This window comes from Uranotaenia lowii, chromosome 1 (assembly GCF_029784155.1).
Source record: "Uranotaenia lowii strain MFRU-FL chromosome 1, ASM2978415v1, whole genome shotgun sequence".
NCBI classification, from domain to species: domain Eukaryota; kingdom Metazoa; phylum Arthropoda; class Insecta; order Diptera; family Culicidae; genus Uranotaenia; species Uranotaenia lowii.
The window spans coordinates 94351185-94369374 of record NC_073691.1 but is presented as its reverse complement, the minus strand read 5'-3'; the positions used below and the strand labels follow the sequence as shown (position 1 = coordinate 94369374).

Genomic DNA, 18190 nt, shown 5'->3' with positions numbered 1-18190 from the left:
AATGAGGTTAAATCGTTTATTATTATCGTCACGCTGATCGTGTTTGATTTAAAATTTCTTCCCATCGCAGTAAGCCTTTCTTCTCACATCTTTCGATAAGGTCTCGCTTTTCAAAAGCAGCTAACATAGCTAACTTGGATCGAAACCGAACCGATGCGCGTTATACGTCATTAAGATCGTCTTCACTTCGTTGGTCGTGCCATCTTTCTCATGTTGGATGGAGTATTTTTGCAATTCCAAGAACGGAGAAGAGCAACATCACTTTTTGTCGTCGCCAGCCCGCTTTTCCTCGTCTCTCGAAAATGGTCTGCTGCTAACGGCCAAAGGACCGAAGCGGGTAAAAACGGGATGATGATGATGATGATGGGCGGACGAACCCAGACGAATGCCTGCCGGGTGAATACCGTGCGAAAAACACCATGGCTCTGCTGCTACTTCTTGGTACCTGTACAACATAGACTTTTCATCACCAGACCACGCGTTCCTTTTTATCGCGCAGCAAATGGCGTGGATTGTGCTGCAGTAAGTAAGTAAGTAATATTTATCAACCGACATACGTAAGCAAATGTTATACGTACGTACGGTGAAGCATGTGCGTTCCGAGATCATAATTTACTGCACAGTTAGCAGAATTTTAACACGCAACACACAAGACGTTCTGTTGCTTCCTGATGTAAGAATTAAGAATGACCGGTCCGGCGCTTATTACACACTTTTCTCGCGTGACTCTCGAATACGAACTAAGTAACGAATGTAAGCCACTGGAGGCCTTCGCGGCTTTCGGCCGCACAACGAGAAGTCCTTTCGAAACTTGCGGCTTTAATTATGCCAGAGAGCAGTCATGTTTGTTGATCTTAATAATTTAAAAAACACAAACAATAAATATATATACACGCACATATGTATGACGATCCAACGGAGAAGAAGCGTTCTGCATACACGTTATGCCCTCAATAATTTTCACCATCAGCAACAGAACGATCATCGCCAGAACGGGTGGCCAATTGCCGAGGGTAATTGTTACACCAAATGACCCTGGAAAATCATGATCTTACGATAAGTTTTACACTCGTTTATACTATAATACAATCAACATAGTAAAATACGTTTATTGGCGACCTCCGCCTCGTTGAGAGTAACACCTGGTAGTGTAAAAAAGCATAACAGTTTATTTTTTATTTTTCATTTATTTTTTTTATAAAAAAAATATAGTTGAAGCTATTTGTTATAACCACCTTAAAGTTCAACCCGCAAATCTACTGTCCTGATTGGAAGCGGAGAGACTTAACACACCTTTACTGTGTCTGATTAGCGTTTTCATAAACCAAGAGTACCTATCATTGGTACATTCCGCCTCGAGATCAAATTGCCGAAAAACATTCTGTGTTTTTGCGAATAAATTGATTTTCTGTGATTTTACCTGAAAATTCTGTGACGGTTTTCTGTGATTTCATTAAAAAGCTGTTAAAAATTGGGTTTTTTTCACAATTTACATGGAAAAAAACAATTAACGTTGCCAATCGTATCATATTTTTCCGAGAAAAAGTAAGAAATAAAATATAATTTTGGAATTACGTGCAAAATTTCAATAATGTGTGAAATCTGTGAATATTTCCAAAATTCCAAATTTTCCAAGATTCTGTGATGAAAATTTGCTCAAAACTCTGTGAAATTATTGATTTTTCTGTGATTCCGGCAACCTTGCTCGAGATATCTAGAGAAATTCAACGTCCGCACAAGGTTCAAAATAATTTAAAAAAATTGGCAAAAATTCATAAAATGCTTTGTTGTTGAAGATTGTATGCAAAAAATTGAAAAAAGTAAGAAATTTTATTTTTATTCTATGTTTTTTATTTTTTCTAAAATTTCTAATACAGGTTTTGAATCTCATACTGGAAAATTGAATATTTTTCAATTATATCCAAGGTAACGGACTTATTTTCGACCAGGTACATATTTTGGACCACCTTGCAGCTTTTTCCAATATTTCTCTCATAAATAATGTTAATCATGAAAATTTTTAACCAAGTATAGTTAAAGCTACTTCTTATGATTTTAATAATACATAACATTGCGTTTCAATAAGTTGATAAGGAAGAGAAAATTGAAAATAAAGTTTCGATTTTTCACAGTTCGACCAAATTAAAGCCATTTCAGAAGGACGTGCCATTATTGGAGTCAACTTTTAAGAGGTTTTCTGTATAGCTGTGATGAAATTTACAACTACAAACATATTCACAGCTATGATAAAACACTTGAAAACTAGTTTGCAAGCTCGAAGAACCAGAAACACTTTTTTGATAGCATTTAGACCCATGTCGAAAATAGGTTCTACTTAATTCCTTAGGGACCTATTTTGGACAACTCAATTTAACCAAGTTATGAAACTTGCTGTTCAATGTTCATGAACGTAATAAAACGTTGAACGACGTTATGAAAGAATTATGCAGAGTATTTCAATCTCTTGTTATGAATAAAATTTGGAATTTTGGCATTATTTTATTAAATCAACTCGCTAAAGCTCAAATTCGCCTTTAGACGGGGTTCACTTCAATCGGCATAAAACCAAGCCAATCATTTTTTTAACTTACTTTTTCTGCACTTTGCTTTAAACCTCGTTAATCTAACAATCCACTTCAATGGAAACTGTTTGATAAGCAATTGTCAAAAGCTACAGCTTTAAGAAGTTTGAAAACATAAAAAAAACTGGACATGCACCATTTTTTTTTTATTCAAGTCTTTTTCATACTTCATGAAAAATTATTGACAGTTTGGTATAAAAGAAACAATCATTCAGAGTTTATTTTTAAAAAAATATACTTCACGCAGAAAAAAGATTTTTTATTTCAAAGGAAAGTGCCGCAAAAACAAAGGATTTTTTCCTTTGATTTTGGGATAAATAAAAATTCCATTGGTTCAAGGACATTTTCCTTTGTTTCAAAGAATTTTTCTTTTGAAAAATCTTTGAGTCAAAATCTTAATGCTTTGAAACAAAAAACAGTTTCATTTGATGCAAAGTTGTTTTCGTTTGCTACAATGTAATTTAGATTTAGATTTAAAATGATTGGTTCATTGAAATATTTTCCTTTTATTCCAATTGGAAAAAATATTTTCTGTTGTTCAGAAGTTCCAATTAGGAATTTTGAACAATAAAAAGAAAAAATTTACATCTTAAATTCATTTTTATTACAAACTTAACACAAACACTGGTTCACTATAATGGAATTAACCGGTCCTAAATTTTGGCCTGAGGGCATTCTTCGCTCAATAAACTTCCGGAAGCAACTCCGGTCATCCAACTGGTGATTGCCGCTGAAGATCGGCCCGAAGATAATCAGACCGCTGGATTTTGGGCGGAATCAGCCGTGGTCCTGTAACAATGCAAAAGTTTATATAAAATCTTAAATATTCACTTTTTGACTAATGGATTAACACGCACTTACCATGGTATGCATTCCTCATCCTGAATCCTCCTAAATAGCTATCTCTGATTCACTAGTTTTGATTTTTAATACGACCGGCGAAACTTAATTCGAAATTCGGTACTTGCTCAATCCAAATTATCTTCTAAGTTTGAAGTTTTAACTTAAAGAAATTATTCCTTTCTGTTGAACACATTTTTCTTTGGTTGAAAGAAAATTTACTTTGTTTTAAAAGACATATGCAGTTGAAAAAATGTCTTTTGAATCAAAGAATTTGTTTAAAATCAAATTCCAAAATTATTCGGTTCAAAAAATTAATTCTTTCTTTCAAAAATTATTCATTTGAATCAGAACGAGAATTCATTGATTCAAAGAAAACAGGAGTTTGATTAAAAAAACTGAGTGTTTTGAATCAAAGTCAGTTTTGTTTTGTTTCAAAATCCAAGTTTTCTCTGCGTGTTGGTTAGGTAGAAGAAACGAAATATAAACCTCTTCTAAAGGAGGCGTTTGAAAAAAAAATGACAACAAATCGGCTAATATGCAACGAGATTAATTTTTGTAACACTTGAAATATCGCAGTTAATATTAGAACAATTTCAACCAAAATTATATTCAACTATAGCTGTATTTGTTTCAAATTCCAAAACTTAGGAAAAAAAATGTTAAAATGTTTAAAAATTACAAGCGATTAAGTACTAAAAATCTAGATTTTTAGCCCCTGTGGTTATGCAATTAAAAAAATAAACTGTTGAAAAATTTTGTTGAAAAATGTTTTAAAAATCAATCTGATTTTTTGTGAATTTTTCAGCGAAAAACATCGGCTTTTAGATGGTTAAAAAGATAGCATAATTCTCGATTTTTTTTTTGAATCTATGTTTTCTACAGAACTGAAGTCAAAACAAATCCACTAAGGTTTTGGAAGACAAAATGCATCAATTAAGGTCGCAGAGTTGATGATGTCAGACTTTCTCAACTTATCATTGGATCGCCTGAAGGATATTTGCTTTCGAAGAATTGACCCCAAAGATAAGCCAACTGGCCAGTATTTAACACTGCAGAATAATCTCGTCAAAATTGCAGTGTGCTGTCAGAATTTTAAAAACATTTGAAACACACTATATAACGGAGGAGTTTTTCATCGAACAAACAAAACTTGACTTTAAGAATCAGAAAAGACAAAATAAACTGAATTCGCATAATTGCGCATCAATCGCGGTCGTAAATATAGCAAAATTTAGAAAAAAAAACTTTATCTCAGAATATAGCATAGGCGGCATCCATAAATTACGTAACGCAAAAATGCACTTTTTTGATCCCCTCCCCCCCGTATGTCACAAATCGTAACGCTTCGACGTACCCCCCTATGAAAATTACGTAACGCTGATAATAACCCCCTCCCCTCCTCCGATTTTCTCATGTTTTAAATACTGATTTTCGAAGGTCAAAAAAAGGTTTTAACCTAAATTTTTTAACGTTCTTTAAAACTGAATTAATATCGATCAGAATCGCTTCTTAGTACTCATCGATGATAATTCTCGAGTTGCTCTGTGCTTGTAAACTGATGATCTACATTGTTTACTTTATTTAGTTCAAAGAGCATAACTTGCTACGTAAAATATACTCTACTTATTAATATTCGTCGGAATAATCAATTTTTTTTACAATTCGTTTATTTGAAACGGCTCAAACCATTTAGTTTAACGGAGCCGGGAGACTATACGTTTTTTGTACAACAGTTGCTTAAGTTTAATCAACAAAGATTTTTCACAATGTTGTCCATTTATTTGTTTTAAGGATTCAAGTATTGAGTTCATCGTTCATTATTCAAAACTACTTTTTTTTTTGTTTCGATTATAGTCGTTTTACCATCTTTATGGCATTCGCGACTTTATCAACGTTACAGTTGGCGGATCGTTATTGAAAAACTATCCGGTACAACTGTGTTCGATGTTTGCTCTTGGGCTCGAACTCGTGGACATCGGCTCAGGAGACAACAGACTTGCCAACTGAGCTATATCACAAGCCCGTATTCAAAACTACGATAGACAAAAATAAAAAAGAAAAAGAGGAAAGGGATACTTAAACGCGGAGATCGATAGATTTAAGATAAAGGTATAATTCGATTATATAGTCTAGGTCTACCACAGCTAACACATCTCTCACTGGAACATAAGGTGGTTTACCTCAGACCCGAAGGGAATCAATCAAATTTGCTCTGGCGATAAGATGGTCCTCACACGACCAAACAATATGCTCGATGTCATGGTAACCCTGACCACAACGACACAAATTGCTGCTAGCGAGATTCACACGATAGAGTAACGCGTCCAAAGCACAATGATTGGACATGAGACGGGAAAATGTTTTAATAAAATCACGACTCAGGTCCAATCTATTGAACCATGGTTTAAGGCTTACCTTTGGGATAATCGAGTGGAGCCACCGACCCAAATCATCTTCGTTCCATTTGCGCTGCCAGTTGACGAGTGCGACTAATCAAAATTGCATTTTTTAAATAAATTTAGAAAAAATAGTAAAATATCCGTCTTAAGGTTGAATTGAGTTCTTGGGGATAAATATACCCTATATTTGGTTTCCAACGGTTATTTCACGGATATTCAATACACATTTTAAGGAATTTATATTAGAATCTTTAAAAAGGAAAGGTTACAATCCAGTTTAATCATATTGAATCAAATTGAAATTTTTAAGACAAAAATTGTTACGTAATGATGAGCATACCTCCCTCCCCTCCCCTATGTCACAATTCGTAACGATCGAGTTTACTCCCTCCCCCCCTAGGAGCGTTACGTAATTTATGGATGCTCCCATAGCCACTTCCCAAAGCGGTCCAAAATAGGTCCGTTGCCCTAGTATTCATATATAATGAACCGGTGTGCTTTGTAACACCTTCAACTGTAATTTTAAAAAAAATAATTTTTATTTTTGTAGGCATTATGTTGGAGTTGGAGTTGGAGTTCCAACATTGCAATATTTATTTATTTTATTTTATTTATTTATTTATTTTGATTACAATTTTTTCCCATAACATTTTTACTTGAATAATGTAAACACAAAATCTTATTTTTTATAAGTGATTTTCACCAGGTTTGTGTTTCTAAACTGACTTTGATTGAATTTAAAATTTTTATTTTGAATCAAGAATCAAAGTTATAAAACTGCGATCTCGTTCGATTTGAATCCTTAATTTAATTTAAAAATTGATATTTTAAAATTGAATATATAACTTAAATTTGACCTAAATCCGAATACATAGCTTGGATTTTAGTTCCAAGTCTTAATTCTGCATTTTAAACTCAAATTCAAAACCCTGATCTGAATTCCAGATAAGGATTTTGTTTTTATTTGAAACCAAAAAGCGAAATTTGTATCAGAACCCTTAACCAACCAGAAATCTTTAATTTGACTCTGAATTTATGGTTTTCAATATGGTTTTTGATGATTCTATACCAATGATGATCCAAACCGAAAATCAAGAACAATAAACTGGATACTTATTAGATATTTTTCCGCAAGTATCTGGGTTGGGCAAATCCAGGCAATTTTGTCCTAAAACCTTGTGGAATTAGGGCATATTGTTTTAAACTTTCCCCAAAATCTGGCAAAAAAAACACGTGGAAAATTGTTTTTATTTAATCGAAACATATCAACAGATTCAGAATCAGATTTAAGGTTGCCAAAAAATCGTTTATGTTTATTTTGACAAAATAAGTTTAAAAACACTATTTAGACGCAAAATACATAATTCTAATAACTCAGCTGAAATTTTCGTTTGATTCTGCAAATAGAGTGTGAAAATCTGGTCCAAATCCGGACAATCTGGTAACCGTAGTCTAACTTCATTGGGATTCAATATTCAGGACTCAATTCCTATGAACAAGTGAGAAATTTTTTGAAAAACTGTTGTGAAATTGTGGTCTTGGAATGAGATTTTGAGGTTTTGGAGTCGAGATTGTTGCACTACTGCTACTCTTGAATGATTTTAGTTGTTCATCAAAGTTCATCAAATTACACCCTTGAGAGCGCCAGATCCATTGGTAAAAGGATATTCAAAACTAGTGTCGTACTTGATCCTTATGTAGCGCTCGATGAGAAAGGATTTCAGCCAAGCAACCATGTTGTCATGAATGCCAAGCTTGGCAAGCTTAGTGAGCAAAATCTTATTATCAAACGCGTCAAAAGCGGCTTTGATATCTTTATACACCGCATCGACTTGTTTTTTATTTATTTTCTAGCTGATTGAGGCAAAACGACGTGTATTCTATGAGGTTTAGTAGGTACTCAAGCTTTTCGAATGAAATATTTCAAAAATGTTAGTAGTGAAAATCTATGTGAAAAATTATAAATAAACTGAAAAAACTGTTAAATAGTACCATCTGCAAAAATGAGCAAATTTTAAAATTGGGTGTAAATCTGAAGACATCTTGCGCAAATTGTCATATAATGTATCTATTTTCCCGTGATATTTACTCGATGGTTCCAATGGAAGCTGACAAATGACGTAAATTTTTCACTCTAAGATTCCTAAAATACTACACTTTGACAAATAAATTGTTTAATTAGTAAACAAATGTGTTTTGATATTCTGTATAACTTCGTTTTAAATTTTAAGGTTTTTTTCATTATCAACCTTTAAAAACCAGTAAAAATTCAAACTAATGTGGTGTCATGCACCCATTTAGAAGGTCTCATCTCTTTTAGAATAATGGAAGTATTGAAAAATCATAAAAATAAACAGGTTTTTTTTAGACTTTTGTTTCGAATTCTTGAATGATTGATATTGATTTTGATAAACTTCATCTCAAAATGGTGCAGAAATCATTAAAAACCTCAACTCTTAAATAGAACTTAGATTTGAATGTGGTCATTCTGGGGGAAGCTTAGCGGGCCACATGTGGCCTGCGGGCCCCGTTTTGGCCACTCATGCTAGATGCAAAACATCAATATAGGAAAATGCGAAAATCTATTCACTCAGATTCCACGCGAATTTTAATTAGCGATTCAAAAATGGTTACAAGATTTTTAGACGCGTTTTTCTCGTAACTCGAAATACCCTTTTCACGTGTTGGAACTTATATCATCTTTGGCGCAAAACACATTGCGGCGCATTTTTGGAACATAGTTAGCTCCGATCGTCATTGAAATTTTGCAACCTCTTCTTTGGGTGTACCTAAGAGTAATAACCGTAGCAAGCCCGTCCTTCAAATATTTAGATTGGTTGAATTTGAATCATGATGGTCTTCATTCATCTTCTCACCCTCAAAGTCCGTGTTTATTATTTTTAAATCAATCTGTGATTGTTTTGATTCACTAGTAAACAAGATCAGATCGCGAGAGATGTGTAATCTCGCAGACAAGGATAGTGATCACATTATGGGACTGATTATATGAATCCAATCCCGGATTCTAAAGATTCGAACCATTTGACCGGAGATTTAAATGATTCTAATTAAGATTCTAGTTCTAGAAACTGTTGATTACGACTGAGCTGATCGATTTTATTAAGATTTAACAGATGATTTCCAAGATTTCTTCGTTGAATACTGAGGACTGGCAAACCACAAGTATGTAGTAGAAAACGACGCACCAAAGATGACGCAAACACAATGTATGCAAATTTACTCGAGAATGGATCAGTCATCCGGTCGATCGTCGCCGTCGAGTACCTGAAGTAGGGATACAAACACAATGCATCGCTGTTTAAATTTCTAATTGTCAGCGAATTGGCGGTAAATAAATCAAATTCGCGTATCGCACGTCATAAGAAGACGAATATGTGAACACCTCATCTCTTCAAGTCTCGGGTACCTATACCCTATGTACATGCTTGAGTCAGTAAGTCATCAGCCGTGCATGCATTAATGGCAAGTCAACTGCATGCTGATCGACGATTGACGATCGACTACGAACGGAAACAAGACATAAATGAACGACCCGATTGTTGTATGTAAATAGTTTGCAAATCGCAATAGAGGAATCACTATTCCGTCCGAGAGCATTTGTTGGAAACTACCCGTAAACGATCGGGAAGAATCAATAAGTTTCTTTATTTTTATTCAGTAAATTACCCCGGACGGAACGTGGCCGATACTCAACGTGATGGTTTGCTTTCTTTGCTTAGTTTTTCCGTTGCGGTTTATGCAGAATCAGATTGCAGTGAACTCAAATTAGATTCGACTGAGATGAATTTCTAATCTTATTAACTTACTGGTTTATTCAAAATCATTTCATCATAACATTTTCCGACAAGCTTTATACGAGTCTTTTTGCCATTCTTATCTACTCATCATCGTATCATCATTACAAACAGGGCTACAATTTTATTGAGTCTTTTGTCGTACTTTTTCGAATTTTCGTCAGTCAGTCACTAGAGATCATTCGTACAAAATAAACTGAAGTTTTCTAGATCGATGTACTTAGACATCAAAAAATTCGGAACCGTACCGTATTGGGTATGGGTACTTATTGCTTCACATTCAAATGACGGGCTCTCTACGCTCTGTAGAGCGGTCAGTCGAAGCTGTTCTCTGTTGATACAACGAAACAAATATTGAAATGAAAACCTAACTCGAACACAAATGCACATCGACTGTAAAAAAAAAGTTCTCCCAACGAGAAGTTTTGCCCATATGTTGGGCATTAGGGTGGCATTAGAAATGACCCTGTCGAATTAAAAAAAATCGACCGTAAATACATTTTGTAGATTGGCCCAAAGAACTGACCTGTTCAAAATTTGAATCGCTAACGGATTTCATTTAAGAGTGTCTCAAAAGGCTCAAAGTGAGTAATCGCGGGAAAATCGTTTTTTTAAAATTTTGATGCCAAATAACTTAAAAATGTATAAAACGTAGAGATTGAATGTAATTTCGAAAAACAAAATTGTGGAATTCCGAAAATAAATCGCTAATCGCTCCAAACCCCATTAGAACGTTTTAAGGGCATCTAAAATAGGCTTGCCAGATACTTTTAGAAAAAAGCGGGATATTTCACGAAAAAAAGCGGGACACAACCGGAAAAATCGGAACAATTAAGAAAATCTTAAAAAAGCTTAATTGTAGCTCATTGTGAAGGGTGATACGATCAAAATTTGGTCAAGAGAAAACGCGTGTAAATCGGTGAAATCGTTTATTTAAAAAATCAAATTTAATTTCTTTTTCAAGTTTAAATAGCATAAAATTCAGGAAAAATATTCAGTTAGGCTTCCGCTTTTCCAAATCCGAATTGCCGGACCTTACGCTTAACCCCTGCCATCAGATTTTGTACAGCCACCTTGCCCACTTTCTTCGCCGCAGAAAGCAAGTTTACCTTGAACTTTGACAGTTTCATGTGCTTGAAAATATCTGCTACCTTTCCCCTTCTTCTTGCCGTATAAAACTCCTGTCCCGGAAGCTGCTTGTAGTCGGCTTTGACGTAGGTTTCGTCGTCCATTACCACGCAGTCAAACTTCGTCAGCATCGTCGTGTACAGCCTCCGGGATCGCGCTTTGGCCGTCGTATTTTGTTTATCATCGCGATTTGGAGTCACTACCTTCTTGTAAAGCCTAGTCCACACTAGGAGACGGTTCGTCTCGAGACGGTCTCAGCGTCTCCCATTTTCTTCGGGAGACACTGAGACCGTCTCAGGTTTCCAACAACAACAACAGACAACAAAGTTCGTCTCATAACAAATATCGCAGTTCATGTTGCCTAGTGTGGACTAGGCTTAAGTCGATAGTCCGGCTCGTGTTTTTGCTCGATGCACGGTTGTAGACGATACACCCAGCTTATTTGCGGCATCTCAGAGAGAGAGGTTAGGGTTTCTCTTGAAACTACCGGCAACTCTCTTTGTCGTCTCAGCGGCTTCACGTTTTCGATTTCTCCCCGATCCAGACTTCCTGGCTGTCGACAAACGTTCCCCAAACACTTTAATTACATTTGTAACGGTTGATTTGGCAACTTTTAGCGCTTTTGCCGGCTTTGAGTGCGAGTAGCTCGAATTTTCGCGATGCGCGAGCAAAATTTTGATACGCTGCTCTTCTTCCTTGGGCGGCATTTTGACAACTGAAGAGTGAATTTCAAAATCAAAATAGGAGCAACATTCTACACACACACACCTTCAAAATGAGGGGTGTTCAGTTTTTTTTATGCAAAATTAAAAGAAATACGTCAAGTTCATATTGACCAAATTTTGACCGTAGCACCTTTTATATGGCCAATTTTTTCAAATTCGATGATGAAATTTTTTCCCATAGATCCATTGCCACCCTATTTAGTGGGGGTATCACAGTCGATTTCGCATATGTGTAAAAGGCCTAGAAAATAAGAACCAGGCGACAGAAACGGCCCGGCGCGGTGCTATTTTGAATAACACAAAATTAAGCAAAATTATTCCAAAGCAAATAGGCACCTACGAGCGAGAACACGTTTCCAGCTGGACCGATACAGAAGTCGATAGGAAAATAAAAAGAAGCAAAAAAAACCAGTACGATCGAACGGACGGAATTTGCATTCGAGCAAGAATTACAATTTTGAGTTATTATTCATATTAAAACGTTTGGTTTGATACATTTGTTTTCAATTATCGTTCCTGCGCGACACAATGTTGTAAATCTGCATCGTCGATCGTTTTTTCTTGCCCTTGCCATGTTAGTACCTTTTGGAGGGAATTCGATAAGCAATAAGTTGGAGATTTGTGTGTATTGTTTGACAAAGTTTTGAGAATTTCTTCAAATGTTTTATGATAAATGCAGAAGACTCTTTCTATCTTTTTTCGATCGTTTAATGGCTCTCAGTTTGCCAAAACTGAGGCAAGAATGTTAGAAAGCTTGAAGCATTTGGATGTTGTGAAACGTGAATCTAAACATCGAATACGGTTGTAACAGATAAGTCATTCAATGACTGGCCCCAACTGGATCGTTGATATAAAGACGCGAATAAAACAAAGCTGTTACAACGACTAGAATTTTCCTAATCGGAAAACTGTCAAGTATGTAACCGTCGAAGCTTCAAAAGCATTTATTTGGCTCTAATTTGCTGTTTTTTGGCTCTTATTTGCTGTTAAAATGTATTTTTTGGCAGAAACATTCAAAAATGATTAACTTGAACTGTTCACTACGAAAAAACTGTCGGTGAATTTTTAGTTTGAGAGAAAAATTGGAAATATAGCTGAAATTTCAATCGCGTTTTTCTCGTTTGCACGTTTTTCCACATGGGACAATAGACTGAGTCGATTTGGGGTCATTTTTGAATTTCTCAAACCCTGGGGTCTAAAAAGCTTCGTCTTGGTCCAAAACTCATCCATGATTTTTTGGAGAATTTTTAAGTAACGTTTACATGAGTAAATTTGAACTTTTAGGTTTGTATGGGAAAATTGAATATTTTGTACTGAAAAATCAACACCATTCTTGTTTCTTCTGTGGAACCGAGCCAGCTGATGGTTTTTGTGCCAATTTATAGAATTCCCAAAGGAAATTTTTTGCTAAACAACTTTGTAGAAGACCGTAACTTCGCATCTTATTAGGCAAAAAAGTTATTAGCTTTTTAACAGAGGTATGTCTTTTGGCAATGATAAATAAAAATTCTCCAAAAAATCATGGATGAGTTTTGGACCAAGACGAAGCTTTTTAGACCCCAGGGTTTGAGAAATTCAAAAATGACCCCAAATCGACTCAGTCTAATGGGACAATCTTGCTTGGAACGGCAGTATATTCAGCAAAAGTGTGTAACTTTACACCCAAAATTCAGCCTCTGTGCCAATGGCGTGTAGTCAATTACATAGCATCATCGGTACAAGAAGATAACGCGACCGGTGCTGATTCGATTTGCTCCCACCGGCATTAACCTCCCAAGTTAACCGAATTGCGTATGTCTAAAAAAAACAAAATAAAAACGAATTCACGTCCCTCCCTATCGCATCACAAGACGAAGAAGGATATAAATAAATATCGGCCAACACCAGGCAGCCAGCGAACCGAGCACTGTGCGTGTGTAGCAAAAGCAACAACAAACATATTCCTTCAATTCAATCTGCCGGCAAACGCGTGTGTAGCAAAAGCAACAACAAAAATAATCCTTCAATTCAATCCGCCGGCAAACAACCACGGCCAAGCTGTGCGTGTGTATGTAGCAAAATCAACAACAAAAACATTCCTTCAATTTACCGGCCAAGCTGCCCGGCTTTAGCAGCTGTGTATATGTAGCGTGTGTATGTAATAGCAGGCAGTAAGCAAAGCACAGTTCTCATTCAATGGGTTTCCCGTTTCCCGTTCCCCTTTCCGTTTCCATCCAAAACAAAGAAATACCTTGAAAGGAGGCCAAACGCCGGGAAGCCTCCGTCGTGCGTTATTTTTTTGTGATTGATCGGTGGCAGAAAGCCTATGACAAATAGCCCTCGTCTTGCATGAAGTTCAAATAGTACATTGGTAAAGATGTCGGACTGGCAAGACGATGTAAATGATGATTTGAGTTCGAATCTCTCAACGGCGCTGTAGTTGCTATTTTTATTTTCTTGTTTCTGGAATGGATTATCTAATAGGAACGAAATCCCATTAAATGTTTTTCATGTTTCGCTTGAATGTAGTGGTCATGAATAATTTTGGTTGGAAGCCGAGTCCTTATGCCAGTTACGGTTTTTCAAACATACCGTCTTCGGCACAGTGCACATTTCAGAACATTATCGGCACAGAGATTTGCTAAAAAGGCATTGGATTTCTGCAACCTTTTCTATGGGTGTACTGTCTCCAAAACTCTCTAGAACATATTTTATATAGAAAATCATTCGCAAAAAAAGTTATGTTGGAAAACCTGAAAATTGATTTTTTAAAAATTATATTTATTATAGCCATGGTAATATTTTGTCTGTGGTAATATCGTCTCGAAGACACTATAAGTCTAAAACGTATAGGTTCGGCAGAAAATAGTTTTGATCACCTTTTTCATGTTTTACCCCTACTATGACAATACACTTTTGTTTGCTAACCGACTCAGATGGTGCACTGGGTAAGACATTGGACTGGAAGCCGAGAGGAGATGTTGCAGTGAGTTCGATTCTCACTATTTTTTTTTGTTGAATTATCCAATAGGATGAAAATTCCATAAAATGATTTTCTTGTTTCTTGTTGAATGTAGTGGTCATCTTTTGTACAGCACACTTCTCAGCGTATTTTCGGTACACAGTTTTGCTTAATAGGCATTGGATTTTTTCAAACTTTTCTATGGGTGTAGAGTCGCATGAGCTCGTGGTTCATCCTTCGCCTCTACACTCCGTTCTCCTGAACGCCAAATTCTTAACACTCGTCGCTCGAATACTCCGAGTGTACGCAGGTCCTCTTCGAGCAATATCCATGTCTCGTGCCAGTATAGAACAACCAGTCTAATGAGCGTCATGCAAAGGTTACACTTCGTGCGAGGGCTGAGTTTTAGACACGACTTCTGCTGATTATCCGACGCCGGATCTCACGGCTGGTGTCATTGTCTGCGGTTACCAGTGAGCCGGGATAGACTAAGTCTTCAACTATTTATGATAAATATCTACATTGCGCAAAATTGAGAAATCGAGTTGCTTTAGATCGAAACTTTGAAAAAATTTAGAATACAAATGATGATAAAATTCCCATCTTCCACAACTAGTTTTCCGCTCTTGTGATTGTATCTACAGTTTGTAAATACCTAGGTACCTCATATTTGTTCCAATCTAATAGAAAGTAAGTATTTTAAATAATCGTTTTCACAGTTTACGAGATACGCCTAAATTGGTAATTTTATTTAACATTTAGAATAATTTATTGGCAAATTTTGTTTTATTGTTATTACGCAAAGTTGTATTGTGTACGTGAAACGTAACTTTCAATTAACAATCTGCAAATGTACAGGTATCTGGAAGTTTTTACCGAAATACCCCGATATTTACCGAACAAAGTGTAGAAAGTTTATCATACCGGCGTAGTACCGATCGCTCGGTATTTTTGCTAAATTTTCTGATTTTTTTTTTACCGAATGTTCGGTAATTTTTGCAGATAACTGAACTCACTGTCAGCAATGCGTAAATAAACGTGCAGTTTCCAGTAATAAATTAATTGAGTAACAAGTCAATTACAGAGGATTTTTTTATCTGTTTCAATAGAAAAGTTCTTTAGATTAAGCTGATAGTACTCACCGTTTATTATCCTGATAACAATATTTGCGTACCCGATAGGCTTCAAATGTCCAATGATCGGCATCGAACGGCAATAAAAAAAAAAGTCTACAGTCAAATTTTCTTCAGCTCCGGAACCCGAGAATCGTGTAAGCCAAAGGCTGAATAATAGTAACGTATTCGCAACTGGAATATGTATCAGCTTCTTCCAATCTTATCACTTTTATGGCGTTCGTTCATAAACATTCATTTAATAATTCATCCGTATCGTTTGAATCAAATTTCAGAGAGCAGCAGCAACCTCAAACACACGCGTCGTCGTTCGTTATTTTTTGTTTTTTTTTTCTTCAACACACCCCGAGTGCTGTGCTCAATTTATTCTCTTCCAATTCGCTCTCCTTTATCAGAAAAAGAGCCACACCGTCACAGGAGGCGGCTAGGCGACTACACTGTGCTGTGTAGTATTGTTGTATTATTTTGCAGAAGCAACAACCTTTTCGCACCAATACACCTGTGCATACAATTGATATTTTTTGCCCTGCTGCACGAAAATATTCCACTATTTATTTATATCGATAATTTTTTCTTTTTTGCCAATTTGCAGGATAGATTCACACATTTGATCACACACAACTATTAACGCGAGGTGGCTAATCGGTGTTCGAAAAGCGATTATTATGCAAAGTTGCAAATACCTACACTCTTGTTTTTTGCCCACCGTGGCAGCAACCAACCACTTAACCGAATGGTTTTTTTTTCACTTAACTTTTTGAACACTAGTATACCGTCTCGTCCCTCTCTTCCTCTCTCGCTTTTTGTGCACCGGTGTGGGGTGGTCACTTAACTTAGAACTTTACCATGTCGTCACCACAATCATTCACTCACTCACTAAAATGTTCGGTATTCTTCATTCAACATTCTAATTTGCATCTACGAGTGCAAATTGCTTAATACCGCACTATCGGATCGGTTCGAGTGTGGGCAAAGCCTGCTATGCAAATCTGAAACCAGCAATCAGGCACCTGAACCAGTCTCGGATACCTAGATCAAAACTCGATTGTATTCCGTTCCGAACCGATAAAATAGTCTCTTCGTCGCCGGTCTACTGCAGCAGTCCACGCCTACTACGTGTGGTGTAAAGGTATGGTTTCTGAATATCATCGACAGGTTTTGAAATGCGCGAACTTGAAATCACAAATAACCCTCTTCCCTCGGACGAAAACACGCTCTCTAGCCGGCTGTCGGTAAACGACTAAAATATCTGGAAGAATTTAACCTGGCTCAATTTCTCGGGCTTGTTTTTTTCGCCTTCTTTTGTGCTGTGCTGTTCTCCTCCTCATTCGCTCATTTGAGTACACATTGACATTCCGACGCACACACTTGTGCCATCATCATCATTATCCACCCAACCAACCAACCATCCTCATACAATTCCTGTTTTGAGTAACAAACTTGATGCTTCTTGATGCTCGGTTGGCTGGCTGGCTGGGCTGGTTCGTTGGCTTGGCGAAGAGACTGCTCCTTCTATTCCATCTGTAAACTGCTGGCTGAGCCTGATTCACACAGCAGCCAGTAGGATCCTTTCTATGCGGGTGAGAAAATTTGTAACTATGAAATAATTTTGAAAATTAAATACGAAATACTATCAAAACAGTTTGAAAAAGAACATCCTTCTTATTTATTGAAAACTAGAAAGCGCTCCAAACGATGGGTCGTGAAGAAGCTCATCGATTTCTGGACATAGCGGTAGGTACCTGGTCACAAACTGAGCAAATCAACTTTACGATCAAGAATTATTGTAAAGCATAAATTGTCATTGCCAATAGTAGAAGTTTTAAATTTTTAAATTTGAGAATACCAAAAAAATGGTTCTGTCAGTCAGTCAAAGTCACGATCGAGGGCAACGAGCGGGAGATAGTCGAAGACTTTGTCTAACTCGGAGCACTGAGATCCGGCAGCGAATGATCAGCGGATGTCGTGCTTACTATGAACTCCTCAAGCAACTGCAGTCGAGAAGACTTAGTCCTCGCACGAAGTGTAACCTGTACATGACGCTCATTAGACCGGTTGTCCCCTATGAGCGTGAGACATGGATATTGCTCGAGGAGGACCTATGCACACTCGGAGTATTCGAGCAACGAGTGTTAAGAACCATCTTTGGCGGCATGCAGAAGAACGGAGTGTGGAAGCGAAGGATGAACCACGAGCTCGCGCGTCTCTACGACGTAGTATCCAGAAGGTTACGAAGGCTGGATGAGCACGCTGGACAGGATATGTTGCGAGAGCTACAATGCCAGACGACTGTCCTACAAAACTAGCGTTCGCTACGTATGCGGTAGGAACGAGACGAGCAGGTGCTCCGAGCGAAGTGGTTAGACCAAGTGGAGCGTGATCTGGAGAATGTGGGAAAATTGCCAGCAAAAATGAAATCGTATTAAAAATGATAGCTCAACTCGTTAACAATGTTACTTAAAGCACAGAGAACAGACGTACAAGCTCGAACAAAAAATCTTTAAAAAAGTGTGTAAAATTTCAAATGCTGACACCCAAAAAATACGTTGAAACTTGACTAAAAACAGTGTCATCTATTGCGCCGTTCAAAAGTTACAAATCAAATTTTCACAGTTCTCTTTGGT

At 36.7% G+C, this 18190-nt stretch overlaps 1 protein-coding gene across 2 annotated transcripts in view; it reads right to left on the bottom strand.

Annotated features, from left to right (window-relative positions):
* The window catches only part of LOC129747619 (ataxin-1), a 151581-nt gene extending 134766 nt beyond the window's left edge, over positions 1–16815 (bottom strand). For both annotated transcript variants that reach the window (XM_055741913.1, XM_055741920.1), the window contains exon 1: positions 15576–16815. The gene's annotated coding sequence lies outside the window, so the exon portion shown is untranslated. The remainder of the gene's footprint in view (positions 1–15575) is intronic.
* Positions 16816–18190: the final 1375 nt, after the last annotated feature.